We start from the raw sequence: 14,961 nt of genomic DNA on the forward strand, positions 1-14,961 counted from the left end.
TTTGTATTTTCTTTAAAAGAATATATTTAAGGTAATTTTTAATGTTAAATGTCCTGGGGCTTATCAGTACTTAAAAATAACAATTCTTCTTGCTTTGCTTTCAGCATCTGGAATAGAATTATTTCTGGTCCCTTTTAAATATAATCCTCTCAACAGCCCTATCAAATAGATGCTATTGTTATCTTCAGATTATAATCTAGGAAACAGGCTCAGCAGAGCTAAGAAAGTTGCCCAACTTGTGTGTGTGCTCAGGGACTTTGCATAGTACGGGGAGTTCCCTGATTCTTGAATATTTAGCAGAGTTTTGTTTTGTTTTGTTTTTAAATATATTTTTATTGATTTCAGAGAGGAAGGGAGAGAGAGAGAGAGAGAGAGAGAGAGAGAGAGAGAGAGAGAGAAACATCAATGATGAGAGAGAATCATTGATCGGCTGCCTCCTGCACGCTCCCTACTGGGGATCGAGCTCACAACCCGGGCCTGTGCCCTTGACCGGAATCAAACCTGGGACCCTTCAGTCCACAGGCCAACGCTCTATCCACTGAGCCAAACCGGCCAGGCCTAGCAGAGTTTTTAGTAAACCTTTAGGATAGGAAGTATCTTCCTAGATGTAAGGCAGAGAAATAATAAGGTGGTTGATATATTTAACCATATCAGGAGAAAACTGTAGTTTCATTACATTGTTTCTTATATACTCTTTGCTCATTTGTTAGAATGGTGTATATTACGTTGTTAATGAAAAAATTAATAAAAAATTTAATTACAATAATAAAAAGAAATTTGCCCAAGATAAGTTCAGGCGCTCTGCCTGGGGCGGGGAGGAGGAGAGGGGGTGTCCAAGAGGCCTGCGGGGAGGGAGACGGGGGCGGGGGGCAGAGGGGGGCGCCCAGCGGAGAGCCTTCCCCAGAGCAGCATCGCCAGGCGAGGGAAGCAGCTGCGGAGCATGGCCACTGGGAGAGCCGGGGCTCAGGAACCAGCCCTTGGGAATTGCTGCCCCTCGCGTCCCAGGAGGGGTGGCTGGCGAATGGCCAGAGCAGGTGCCCCATCCGCCATGACAGCGGCTTCCTGACGCACCAGGGAGCCTGTGAGGCATTCTGAGGAAGGGGGTGCCCGGGAGACTCCTGTGAGGAGAATCGCTTTGGTCCACGTGTGGAAGGCGAATTTCAGGGCAAACACCAGAGCAGAGAGGTGAGGAAGGAAACTGGCCATTGTCACCCCGCGCCCCCACATGCAACAGGTCTTCCTTGAGCGCGCGCCTTGCAGGCCTTGGGGGTACCGCTGTGACCCATATAACCACTGCCTCTCCTTTCACGTGCTTCTTTCCAGTGAGAGGAGAGAGATCATAAGCACATCAGTAAGAAAGCGTCAAGTGACAGTAAGTGCTACAGAGAAAGGAAAGGGTGACGCCACGGAGTGGGCGTTTGAGACCGCCGTAAGCTGGCTGGGAGGGGCTGGCTGGATGGGGTGACATTTAAGTTGGGACCAGATGGGCAAATTCCCGAGTCATGGTAGTAAGGACAGAAAAGGCGGGGACCAGTTGAAGAGGATTATTAAATAGGGTGAACAAGACGTGCATCTGGGCTGAGGAAGGCGTTTAGTGTAAACCTAAGGTTTCTAATTTGGGCAGCAAGTAAAAGGCAGCAGGGCCTCGACCTTCAGTGCCTGTCTGGGTTGTGACTGTGCTCCCACTGCGTGCTCTGTGATCTTGGGCAAATCACTTCACCTTTGTGCCTCACTCTCCTCATCTATAAAATGGGTACAAATATAGCTCATGCCTCATAGAGGTGTTGAGAACTGAGTGTGTGTAAGATGACTAGAAGAGCGCTAGCAGCTGGCATATGGCTAGTATCATACATGTTCTGCTGCTGCTGCTTCTCCTTATTATTATTCTTCATTAAAATATTGGATAAAGGGGGAGGAATTTGAAGGACAGGAGTGGTGGTGAGTTTGACTTAGACATGTAAAGGCTACTCATAGAGCACGTAAGTAGGGAGATAACACTAGTGTGGGGGCTAAAACAAAATTAATGCATTTTCTCCCATCTTTTCGCTTCTGGCCGGGCTAACAAATTAACAGAGACAGATTAAGACGGAAAAATCAAATTTTAATATATGAGCATGGGGGACCCACATGTGCATGGAAATTCCAAAGACAGCGAGGCCACGCGGGGTATATATGACATTTTGGACAAAGGAGAAAAGGGGGACCGGGTGTTAGACTGCAGAAGGAGAAGGGGTGGCTGAGGGGAAGCTGAGGAGGAGCAGCACCACAGGCAGGGAAAGCCTGGCGAGGCAGCTCCGCCACCGGGGCCCAGGGGCACCCGGCTCACAGGCCTTGCAGGAAGCCCTCCTACTGAGCACACCCACAGCAGGTTCCGCGGAAGGAACACCCTGAGATTTCCTTTTTTATTTTGATCTCGGGTAGAAAAGGGCGGGGAGGGCCAACGGTTCTTCGTGGGTGTTTTATTTTCACTGGCAGACAATAAACGTCTCAGAAGGCACCTCTGTGTGGCTGGACTTTGGTTCCCTGCACTAAGCCGTCGGCTGGGCCTTTGAAGCTCAGGAGACAGGACTGAACGACTTATTTGGACATGAGGCTGCAGCTAAGGCGACAGCCTTCGGGTCAGCAAAGTTCAAGTGGAGGCGGAGGAAGGGGGAAGGAGGAATTCACACTAGCCTGAAGCCCAGGAAGCTACGAGACCGAAATAGCAAGGAGATGTTCAGAAAGAAGAGGCAGAAAGAAGGTAGGGATAGGTAAGATGAGGACGAAAAAGGACCTTCTGCCGTGGCACCCAGTTCGCTGGTGGCTGGGGAGCAGGTGTAGACGTTTATGCGGAGGAAGAGGAGACTGGGAAGGAGAGGCCGAGAGATTCGTTGGGGAGGAGGCGGAGGTGACGGGGAGAAGTCACACAGCACTGTGGGAGTAGGAATGTGTGGGTCAAGGATGAGAACTCCATAGAGGAGGTCGTTTGTGTGTTCACTCAACAAACCATTGGTTATACACGCTGCACTCACGGAGCTTGCAGTTGGTTGAGGTGACAGCAAAGTATATGACAGAGAAAACACGGACTTGGATACACGCACTGAAGAAAGGGAACATGTTCCGTGAGAAATGGAACAGGACAGACGCGGGGGCGTGCGGTGGTGATGGCTGAGCTGAGACCCGAGGGTGAGTCTGAGGGGAGAAGGAAGCCGTGAGATGCGATGAGATAAGACGGCAGGAGCCTGTTGGCGTGACAAGGACTCCGAGTCTTTAAGACCATCCAGAAGCCAGGGCGAGCCTTTAGGAGGGGAGGCGGCGGTGCCCCTGGCAAGGGAGAGGGCCCAGAGCGGGCCAGCCTCGGTCGGCAGGCCCTGTGTGTGCTCTCGGCTTCGTGCAGGAAAGATTTCACGGCACGAGTCCAGGTGGTTCTGAGAGCGTGTGTGTCAGAGCCGGGACAGAGAAGCAAAGGGAGGGCTGAGGGTAGAAGAAGCCGCAGGGAGAGCCCGGGCGGGCAGGGCTGCTTGGCCCTAGAAATGGCAGGAAAGCAGTGAGCCACGCTGGGCTGCATGGGCTCACTGGGAAGTCCCAGTCCCAGTGACAGACGCGAGCCAAGGTGGGGCTGCTCTTAGCTCGCTGGAGCGTCGGAGGAAAGGGGGCCTTGGAGGCAGGCAGGGGTGAGCCTGGGAAGAGCTGCTGCTGCTCTCCTGGTTGCAAGTCTCACCAGGCCCCTGGAGCTGCGGAGAAAGAGAGCAGAGATACAGGCTGGGGGGGGCGGGGGGGGGGGGCCGCAGGCGCGGCAACAGACACGGACATGCTCCAGGGGGAGCCCTGGGGCGTTTTATCTGTTTTCTGGAGTCAGGGCCTTTAGGGGGCGGTCCCAGGGGAGGGTCTCAGTAGGATATGCATCAGCTTCCCAGGTGTGTCCTCTCAGGTCGTGGTTTCCACTGATTGGTCAGTGCTAGGGGAGGGGTCATTGGTCATCGCATCTGGCCCTGATGTCAGCCATGGCATCGCCTCATCTGGTTTTTCCGCTTTTCTGGGCCTGGAGCTGAAACACAGCTGAGGCCTAAATGTCATCTCTGGCTCCATCAGAACTCTGTCTCCAGGGCCAGCGACCTGAGGCTTTGTTCCTGAGATGATTTGATGCAGATCAGAACCTCACTGTCCTGAGGGCCCAGTGCTCAGGGCGTGGTCCTGCGAGGGCTTGTATGGGGCTCAGATGAGGCTGTTCTCGGGCCCCTCTTCCTCCTCCAAGGGGCCATGAATCCACATGACAGTGAACTGCCGGGGGAGGAAAGGCCAGGGCAGGGTCCCACCGGGAGCCAGCGATATGAAGGGGCAGGGGCTCTAAACCACCGGACAGGGATGTGCTGCGGGAGGGTGGGTCACCCTGTGAGGTCCTTGTTTTCCCCGTTGGCTCATTGCCGGCCCCCCCGGGACTTTCTGCCCTGGGGACCTGTGCCTGGCCCCGCGCCCTCGTTCTGCCGGGTCTAACTGCCCCCCACCCCCGCAGAGGCTGGGCCAGGTGGCGGGTTGGCAGTGTGCGAGAGGACAGGCAGCCCTGCGGGAGGCAGGGATCCGCCAGGCATTCGGAGGCTGTTACAGTGGCCCAAGCAAAGGGCGTTGGTAGCTTGGAGTTGGGGTGGTGGTCACGGAAAAAGTAAAGTGGATGAATTGAAGCTAGACTTAGGGGATAAAATATTCACAATCGGTGGTGGCTTGGGCAGAGGGTGAGAGAGAGAAGGGAGGTCATCAGAGTTAGTCCTGAGATTCCAACTTGCTCAGCTGGGCAGCGGCCAGTGGGGAGGTGAGGAAGCGAGGTGTGCGGGTGAGGCAAGGGGAGGTGGATCCAGATCACGGGGAAAGGACTCCCATGGGGCAGGAGTGACGGGCGGCTGCAGCGAGTCCCCAGGTGCTGTGCAGGGAGGTGAGGAGGGTGGTAGCAGGGGGTCTGCTTTCTCCGTGTGGCAGGAAATAAGGTCATCTCCTTAGACTAAGGAAGCGATGGGAGAACTATGAGGTCTGGGTGTTTTTAATGTGGGCATTTCTTGTATCGCCTTTTCTGGGCCTCGCGTAAGTCTTCCTGGGACACCCCTCACTTCTTCTGATCCGGACAAGGAGGTGAGCTGCATCGGCCCAGGTGACAGGTGTGGTAGGGGCTGTGCTGGGACGGGGAGGTGAGTTGCATTGCGCCCAGGTGACAGGTGTGGTAGGGGCTGTGCTGGGACGGGGGGTGAGTTGCATTGTGCCCAGGTGACAGGTGTGGTAGGGGCTGTGCTGGGACGGGGAGGTGAGCTGCATCGGGCCCAGGTGACAGGTGTGGTAGGGGCTGTGCTGGGACGGGAGGTGAGTTGCATCGGGCCCAGGTGACAGGTGTGGTAGGGGCTGTGCTGGGACGGGGAGGTGAGCTGCATCGGGCCCAGGTGACAGGTGTGGTAGGGGCTGTGCTGGGACGGGGAGGTGAGCTGCATCGGGCCCAGGTGACAGGAGTGGTAGGGGCTGTGCTGGGACGGGGGGTGAGTTGCATTGTGCCCAGGTGACAGGTGTGGTAGGGGCTGTGCTGGGACGGGGAGGTGAGCTGCGTCGGGCCCAGGTGACAGGAGTGGTAGGGGCTGTGCTGGGATGGGGAGGTGAGCTGCGTTGGGCCCAGGTGACAGTGTGGTAGGGGCTGTGCTGGGACGGAGAGGTGAGCTGCGTTGGGCCCAGGTGAGTGTGGTAGGGGCTGTGCTGGGACAAGGAGGTGAGTTGCATTGCGCCCAGGTAACAGGTGTGATAGGGGCTGTGCTGGCATGGGGAGGTAAGCTGCATCGGGCCCAGGTGACAGGTGTGGTAGGGGCTGTGCTGGGACGGGAAGGTGAGCTGCGTCGGGCCCAGGTGACAGTGTGGTAGGGGCTGTGCTGGGATGGGGAGGTGAGCTGCGTCGGGCCCAGGTGACAGTGTGGTAGGGGCTGTGCTGGGACAGGGAGGTGAGTTGCATTGCGCCCAGGTGACAGGTGTGGTAGGGGCTGTGCTGGGACAGGCAGGTGAGTTGCATTGTGCCCAGGTGACAGGTGTGGTAGGGGCTATGCTGGGACGGGAGGTGAGTTGCATTGTGCCCAGGTGACAGTGTGGTAGGGGCTGTGCTGGGACGGGAGGTGAGTTGCATTGTGCTCAGGTGACAGGTGTGGTAGGGGCTGTGCTGGGACGGGAGGTGAGCTGCATTGTGCCCAGGTGACAGTGTGGTAGGGGCTGTGCTGGGACGGGGAGGTGAGCTGCGTCGGGCCCAGGTGACAGTGTGGTAGGGGCTGCGCTGGGACGGAGAGGTGAGCTGCGTCGGGCCCAGGTGACAGGTGTGGTAGGGGCTGTGCTGGGACAAGGAGGTGAGTTGCATTGCGCCCAGGTAACAGGTGTGTTAGGGGCTGTGTTGGGATGGGGAGGTAAGCTGCATCGGGCCCAGGTGACAGTGTGGTAGGGGCTGTGCTGGGATGGGGAGGTGAGCTGCGTCGGGCCCAGGTGACAGTGTGGTAGGGGCTGTGCTGGGACAGGGAGGTGAGTTGCATTGCGCCCAGGTGACAGGTGTGGTAGGGGCTGTGCTGGGACGGGAGGTGAGTTGCATTGTGCCCAGGTGACAGGTGTGGTAGGGGCTATGCTGGGACGGGAGGTGAGTTGCATTGTGCCCAGGTGACAGTGTGGTAGGGGCTGTGCTGGGACGGGAGGTGAGTTGCATTGTGCCCAGGTGACAGGTGTGGTAGGGGCTGTGCTGGGACAAGGAGGTGAGTTGCATTGTGCCCAGGTGACAGGTGTGGTAGGGGCTGCGCTGGGACGGGGAGGTGGCTGCGTCGGGCCCAGGTGACAGGTGTGGTAGGGGCTGTGCTGGGACGGGGAGGTGAGCTGCATCGGGCCCAGGTGACAGGTGTGGTAGGGGATGTGCTGGGACGGGGAGGTGAGCTGCGTCAGGTCCAGGTGACAGGAGTGGTAGGGGCTGTGCTGGGAAGGGAGGTGAGTTGCATTGTGCCCAGGTGACAGGTGTGGTAGGGGCTATGCTGGGACGGGAGGTGAGTTGCATTGTGCCCAGGTGACAGTGTGGTAGGGGCTGTGCTGGGACGGGAGGTGAGTTGCATTGCGCCCAGGTGACAGGTGTGGTAGGGGCTGTGCTGGGACGGGAGGTGAGTTGCATTGTGCCCAGGTGACAGGTGTGGTAGGGGCTATGCTGGGACGGGAGGTGAGTTGCATTGTGCCCAGGTGACAGTGTGGTAGGGGCTGTGCTGGGACAAGGAGGTGAGTTGCATTGTGCCCAGGTGACAGGTGTGGTAGGGGCTGTGCTGGGACAAGGAGGTGAGTTGCATTGCGCCCAGGTGACAGGTGTGATAGGGGCTGTGCTGGGATGGGGAGGTAAGCTGCATCGGGCCCAGGTGACAGGTGTGGTAGGGGCTGTGCTGGGACGGGAAGGTGAGCTGCGTCGGGCCCAGGTGACAGTGTGGTAGGGGCTGTGCTGGGACGGGGAGGTGAGCTGCGTCGGGCCCAGGTGACAGTGTGGTAGGGGCTGTGCTGGGACAGGGAGGTGAGTTGCATTGTGCCCAGGTGACAGTGTGGTAGGGGCTGTGCTGGGACGGGAGGTGAGTTGCATTGCGCCCAGGTGACAGGTGTGGTAGGGGCTGTGCTGGGAAGGGAGGTGAGTTGCATTGTGCTCAGGTGACAGGTGTGGTAGGGGCTGTGCTGGGACGGGAGGTGAGCTGCATTGTGCCCAGGTGACAGTGTGGTAGGGGCTGTGCTGGGACGGGAGGTGAGCTGTGTCGGGCCCAGGTGACAGGTGTGGAGCCCCCTGCGGTTAATCCCGTCAGCAGCTGCTCTGTGGTGCACGCTTTGGTTTACTTCTCTGTCCCCCTCTGGCCCATGCGCCCCCGGAGGATAGAAACTGTGTCTGCTTTGCTGGCGCAGAGTAAGGGCTCTCCCATGTGTGTGGGATTCGCGCTGAACAAATGGAGAAAGGCAGCTAAGGGCTCGGGCCCCAGGCAGCCTCTGAGCTGAAGCTGGGGCAGGGTGCAGGCGTGCTCCCAGCGCAGGTCCTGCCATCACCTTCCCAGCAGACGGAGAGGTCTTTTCATTTCCGCTGATTCTAGCCCAGAACTTGTCCCAAAATAGCACATTTCCAGGGCACTCCGGCTCCATCCACCTGCTTGGCCCCTGAAATCCCCACGGTCCCCTGGACACCAGGTGATCGCCCTGTCAGCTCCCTCCCCACGAGGAAGGAGCCGTGGGGAGCGGCGCCCGCCAGCCCCCCTTCCTGCACCAGCTGACATCACCCGCAGGTGCAGCTCCGTCCTCCCTCCGTCTGAGGACAAAGAGAGGAGGAAACGCACCAAGTGCCCGGTGCTGCCAGATGTGGGCATGGCGGAGGGCTCTGTTCGGGGCTGTGGCTCGGGCTGAGGGCAGAGGGGACCCGGGTCACACAGCCTCGGGCTGCCCGCCTCCCGGGCCCTCCACCTGCTGGTTGGTGTCGCGGGCAGCAGGGTGGACGCCGAAGGGGCGGCCCAGGCAGCAGGTCCCGGCTCGGGGTGGCCCCTGCCGTCGAGGCCCCGGGGCCATGCGGCGGGCCCCGCGCTGAGCCAGCATGGTGCGCAGCCTGCGCCCGGAGCCCGTCCCCTGCAGCTCGGCCGTGCGGCAGGCCTGCCTCTGCCGCGTCTCTTCCCTGAGGAGGCTGCTCTTTCCCCGAGCCAGGTAGGCGGATGGGCGTGGGGGGGCTGGGCCGGCTGGGTCCCGGGGACTCTGGACCCAGACCGAGCGCTTGTGGAGTTGGCCCCCCCCCCACGCTGGGGAGACTGGAGGCCTGGCCAGGGGACCGGCTCCCAAGAGGGAGGGAGTCAGTGATTTGCTGCAAGAGGCTGAAGGGACAGGACAGATGTCGGGGGCCCTGGTGTGGGTGGGTGCTGGGCAGGGCCTCGCCGTGTCCCCCAGGAGGCTGCGGGGCCATGATCTCCTCTGCCATGTAACTCCCTGCAGTTGGTAAGGAGCTTGGAGGTCCATAGAGAAGGTGCTGGAGAGAAGGGTGCTCACCTGACTTAGGGGCTGGTGTGTGTGTGGGGGGGGGGGGGGGGCGGGTAGCTCTGTGCCCACTCATCGGGGCTCGCTCTGAACGGGAACTCAAGCAGGCAGCAGGGAGGCTGGGCACCCAGGCATGGCGAGCTTCCCTCACGTGGCCTGGCCGGGAGGGCTGGTGCCATGGCTCCTGCTGGCCGTGCTGTCGCCTGGCCTCTGTGCCCAGCGGGGCAGCGGGCAGCGGGGGGGGGGGGGGGCGGCTGGAGGAGAAAGAGGGCACAGCCCCCAGGATCAGAGTTAACTGGCGGGCACTGGGGAGAGAGGGGCAGGCGGCGGGGGGGGTGGGGGGGCTGGAGGGGAAAGAGGTGCAGCCCCAGGATCAGAGTTAACTGGCGGGCACTGGGGAGGGGGCATGCCAACTCGGACAGATTGTGTTCTTTGTTTGGTGGGAGTGAAACAGCAGAGATCGAAAGGAAAGATGGGCAGATGGAATGAGGAGAGGAAAGGAAGAAGAAGACAGGAGAGAGTCTAAGGGTGTCAGAGGGAGGGGCTAGAGGTGGGTGCCGACTGGTCTTGATTCTCTCTCTCTCTCTCTCTCTCTCTCTCTCTCTCTCTCTCTCTCTCTCTCCTCTCTCCCCCCCTCTCTCTCATCTAACACACATGTGTGTGCTTACAGGCATAGATGCCCACGTGTGTTTAGCCCCAGGGTGTTCCCGTGTCAGGAGTTGGGGTGGGACGGAGACTGTCCTTATCTGAGGAGGTGACTTCGCCAGGCCTGACTCCCCAGGCTGAGCCTGCACACGGCCGGCAGCAGGAAGCGGGCAGCAGGCAGGCGGTGACGGAGCCGGGGCTTCTCTGACCCCGGGGGGCGCTGGTGGCACACGGGCCTGTCTGCTGTGGTGGGGGACGTGGGAACACACCGAAGGCCTGGTCTCTCCACCACCGACTGGCTGTGCGCTTTCACAAAATCACGGCATCCTCTCCAAACCTGTGTCCGTCCATCAAAGTGGGGGTAATAGTGTTTCCTTCGTGGAGATTGTGGGGATCGAAATGGATAAAATGGGGAAGGGGCCGCACAGGCGTCCGACGCTGTGGTGAGTGTTGCCAGGAGGCCTGTGCGTGGGGCGATGGCAGGCGGGTGGACGTGAGCGCGAAGCCACGGGGGACGTGTAGCCGCAGACCTGGGCTTGGATTGGCCGTGAGTGAGCCCGTGAGAGGCGACGTTTGACGGCTCCTTGTTGCCAGGGCAGCCGTCGGGTGAGCTCGGGTCCTCACTTCCAGCTTCCGTCCACCTTAGCACTCACCGTGTCATAACCGTGCCTGGTTGTTGTCCGTGTCCCCACTAGTCCCTAAACTTCCTAAGAGCGGTCTTTGCTTTAGTCACTGCTGTGCACCCAGCACTTAGCACAGAGCCAGAGGCTCCGTGAGTATCAGTTGAGTCAATGCACATGGGAGTCACTGCGGCTTTGGCTGTGGCCGTGCCCCACATGGAGGGCCACTCAGTGCCCTTCCGCCTCTGCTGACCTCCGACAGCGCCGGGGCCCTGGGGTGGTCTGAGCTGGGGCCGCCCCTCGCGGGTCCTCCTTTCTCTGACTCACACACTCACTGGCTCAGGGCAGCGACGTTCAGCCCATGCGCTGAAGAAAACCTTAGAACCCGCAGCGCCTGACTCTAGTGAGAGGCACCCACCGCTTCTCCCATTGTTTGTCAGATAAAACTGACAGCAGCCAGCACGACAACAGCCATCTGGTGCGAATGAATCCAAATGATACCTATTCTTTTTTTTTGTCTGCTCGGCAAAAAGTATGTTTTTGGTGTGCCACGGAATCCTGGCAGCTAGCTCCTGCGTGCCACGGATGAGAAAGGTTGGGGACCGCTGGCGGGGGGCTCGCTTGGCCTTGGGGAAGACAGCACACGTGGTGGTCAGGGAGGAGGAGGCCTTATGTCAGGCGGGCGAGGCTCTGGCTTGTGGCCGGCGGGGGACACGCGGGCACCTGCCTTCCCCATCCCCACCCCCGCCCCCGCCGGGTCTGCGGCTCTCTGCACCCAGGCGGCTTCCCTGCCTCAGCAGAACAGGCAGGTGTGGCATCACCTGCCCCGGTTTCTCCTGCCGCTGCAGTTCTCTGCCGGGAAAGGGGTTAATTATAGCCCGGCACACGGCGCTGCCCCTGCCCGGCACAGTGGAGCCGGGACGACTGGCAACATCTCATCTCCCAGCTTTTCTGCTTCCTGCGGGAGCAGCCCTGTCCTGCCGGCCGGGGAAGGCGGCATGAGCGGGGCATCGCAGAGGCTCGGGCTCCGTCGCAGGCCAGGCGTGCGGCTCTGGGCTGCATCCCGGCGCCCTCTTCCTGGCAGGGGGAGGCCCAGGCCCGTGGGTTCTCCTCTCAACACATCACCGACGCCTAACGGCTCCGTGCAGAGACCACGGGCTGCTCTTCCATCTCGGCGGCGAAACCCCTAGGGAAAAATGTGGAGCCTGGACCATCAGTATGATGTACAGTGTGTTGGTTTATACTGTACTGAGTGTCTTGTTTACTGTGTAGTTAGGCAGAAATTTAAAAGGACGAGGCGAAAAGGAAACACAAGTTCTGACCTTCTCTTCCTGTGCTCCTGGCCCCGGATAATGGCCCTGTGAGGAGGCCGGGCCCGGGGAGGAGGCCGGGCCCTGGATGGAGGCTGGACCCTGGGTGGAGGCCGGGCCCTGGGTAGAGGGTGAGCTCTGGGTGGAGGCCGGGCCCTGGGTGGAGGCCGGGCCCTGGGTGGAGGCCAGGCCCTGGGAGGAGGCCGGGCCGTGGGTAGAGGGTGAGCTCTGGGTGGAGGCCGGGCCCTGGGAGGAGGCCGGGCCCTGGGGCAGAGCCGCACCTCCAGGGCTTTCAGGACCTCCCGAGTCACTGGGAGGCAGCATCCAGGCCTCTCGCTCTGAGGCCCAGGGATCCGCACGGGGAGCATGGAGACCCCCCTGGGAAGCCTGTTGCCCTGCCCTAGCGGTGTCAGGCACACGGTTTAACACGGATGGGACGGGGTGGACGGGGTGGGGGAGGGCCAGTGCCCACGCCTGACCGGGGGCACCAGGTTGGGAGCCTCTGGCAGACCCTCGCCCGGACGCTGGTATGAGTGTAGCATCTGCTTCCCCTTCGCTGTCTCTGCGGAGCCGAGGTTCGCGCCCGTGGCGGAGGGAGGGGTGAGCTGGGCAGGTGTCGTTAAGTGAATCTCGTCAGCTCAGCGGCCGCCAACTACGTGGATGCCCAGTGCTCTGGTCTTCCTGTCCTCCGGTGCCGGCGTGAGCGGCTGGGCTTCCCCCCTCTCCCCTTCTCTCCGTGTGAAGGGGGAGCTCCTCCAGCGGATAGGAGAGACCCCAGAGGACCCAGAGGACCCCTCTGGGCGAGGCGAGGGCCGCGGGGAGGGTGTGACACCGCTCCCTCTGGGCACACACAGGCGCTCCGGGGCCATTCCTGTGTGAGCCTGAGGAGTGAGCTAGTACCGAACTCAGGTTGGACTTGAACAATATATATATGTTCTTATTGATTTTTATATATTTTTATTGATTCCAGAGAGGAAGGGAGTGGGAGAGAGAGAAAGAAACATCAATGATGAGAGAGAGTCATTGATCGACTGCCTCCTGCACGCCCCCGACTGGGGATCAAGCCTGCAACCCAGCCATGTGCCCTTGACCGGAATCGAACCCAGGACCCCTCAGTCCACAGGCCAACACTCGATCCACTGAGCCAAATATCCCAGGGCTATTTTATTGATTTTTAGAGAGAGAGGAAGGGAGAAGAGAGAGAGACATAGAAACAGCGCTTGGCTGCCTCCTCCGTGCCCGCTACTGGGGCGCGAGCCCACAACCTGGGCTGTGTCCTGACTGGGACTCAAACCAGCGACCTCGTGGTGCATAGGTCGATGCTCAGCCACTGAGCCGCGCCGGCAGGGCTGGACTTCTGAAACTCTTGGTTTATTCGTTTAGTTGCGTTGGGATCCACCAGTGAACAACTTCTCCTGCTCCACTCCCTCCCGCAGAAGTGACACGCGCTGTTGCCTGTGTCCTGGTCTGGCCGCCGGCGCGAAGGGGGCTCCCATCTGCCGAGAGATTCTGTCCCCGTCCCTGCAGACGAGGCGGAGAACACAGGCCTGGGTCATGGGTCAGGGGCCTCGGGGAGGGGTTAAAGGGCCAGTGCTCTCTGTTTTCCGAATTCACGCATTTCTTCTGCAGTGCCCACATCGGGGCTGTCTGCCTCTGTGCGTAACTCTGGATGGGACATTTGCTAAGGTTGTTAATTAGAGTCTTTTTCAGTAAGAAACCTATTACTGCAGGAAACCACTGCAGATCTACAAAGGAGAGGAGCAAACCCAGACACAGTGCGTGTGTACGTAGTTTGCGGGCTCAGTATCAGTGCTGAGGTATCATTTGTTCTTATCCTGCATGAGAAAGGGGTAACATACAAATGGACCCTAACGGCAAATGACCAGGACGACCGCTCGACCAGTCGCTAGGAGGCTCATTGACCACCTCTTGTCTCTTTCCCTGGCCAGCAGGTTCCAGTCGCCCACTGATGAACAGGGAACCGGGGGTGGGTGGCGGGGGATGTGGGCGGTGCCAGGCCAAGGCCCCCACCCTGCTGGTCGCCACACACACAGAGGGCGACCCGTGGCAGGTGCAGGACCAGCGAGTGGGTGGGAACGGCCAACATCTCAGTCCCTTCCCCGGGCCGTAGGCTCCAATCACCCAATGGTGAACGGAGAACCGGGGTTGGGTGGGGGTGGGGGTGGGGGGTGGGGCCGGCTGCAGACAGCTGGGGAAGATGGCCCTGAATGCAGGCCAGGCCAAGGGGCCGCCCCGTGCGTGAATTTCATGCACCAGGCCTCTAGTTAGTCATAATAACAGCTGCTATTTTAAGGGCTTTGATGTGCTCAGCACTGTCCTACCTTATTTCATCCAATGGCAACCCTGCAGGGAAGTGACTCTCCCCCCTTTGCTAGATGGTCCCTGCCACTCCACTCCCGGTGAGTGGGGGCTGAGACTCGCCCAGTGTCCTGACCTGAGCTCTGCATGACTCCCCTGGAGAAAGGGCACGCGTGGCTCTTGGGGCACTTGGCGTCCAGGGCAGACCCTCTATCCTTCCTCATATCCCTTGACCTTCCGTTACCAGCTTCCTAGAATCAAGCTCCCCACTTGGGGTGTCTGTAACGAAGGTTATCTCTTAGATAGCTTCAAAACCAGACAGAACACATTGACAAGGAGAGTGGACCGTGGTTCCGAATGGCCAGTTAGCTACGCCTGAGGGCCACATACTTGTTTTTACCTTTTAACCGTCTGTCTCCGATGCCTTGTTGATTGGGGAAGTGCCTTAGGATTCTAACTGACAAGTTACATGCAGGGAAGTTCCCGTACATCTTTGACACTTCCTGGTGCGTTTTTCGGTTTCGTGATTCCTAAACTGCAGAACGAAACTGTTCCTCTTGATTCGAATCAGGTGGCATCGGCAGGGCTGCAGCTCTCCCCTCCCTCTCTCTGGGGCGCCAGCACCCCAGCGGCGTCCTTCGGCTGGACAGGAGGGGCGGCCACTGGTCCCTCCTCAGGAGTGAGGTCTGTGCCGAGGCCAGAGGGGTGGCCGGGGCCTGGCTCCCTCCACGGTGGAGGGCGGGCTGTCCGCAGGGCTGCTCCGTGGCAGGAGGAGAGGACGCGGGCGGAGCTGCCGGAGGAGAACGCCTGGCCGTAGCCCTGCAGGTGGTTTGTGGGTGCTTGTAGGCCCTCTACCGAGACTCCTCTGGGGCCAGTGAATTCTTCCTGGGATATTGAAACATCATCTCCCCCTGTGCTCCCACCCTCCAGCCCCTGGCCCCCAGCTTCGCAGCCTGTGGCGGGAGGGAGCCTGTGTCCTCCGGGGGAGGCCCCGAGGCCCGCCTGGAGGGCAGCAGGGGCAGCAGGCCCCTCGTGTGTCCCTCGTGTCGCCGGCTTGGCACCCCTCC

General features: G+C 60.1%; 1 protein-coding gene across 10 annotated transcripts in view; it reads left to right on the plus strand.

Annotated features, from left to right (window-relative positions):
- The window catches only part of GRAMD1B (GRAM domain containing 1B), a 245,349-nt gene that overhangs the window by 111,320 nt on the left and 119,068 nt on the right, over nt 1-14,961 (plus strand). Inside the window, exon 1 of one of the 10 annotated variants that reach the window (XM_059676857.1) lies at nt 2,637-2,740. The exons of 8 other annotated variants lie outside the window; for them this stretch is intronic. The gene's annotated coding sequence lies outside the window, so the exon portion shown is untranslated. Of the gene's footprint in view, nt 1-2,636; nt 2,741-8,937; nt 8,962-14,961 lie in introns of those variants that run through there. One more of the 10 variants, XM_059676851.1, reaches the window with a different exon arrangement.

This window comes from Myotis daubentonii, chromosome 19 (genome assembly GCF_963259705.1).
Source record: "Myotis daubentonii chromosome 19, mMyoDau2.1, whole genome shotgun sequence".
In the NCBI taxonomy this organism is placed as follows: Eukaryota; Metazoa; Chordata; class Mammalia; order Chiroptera; family Vespertilionidae; genus Myotis; species Myotis daubentonii.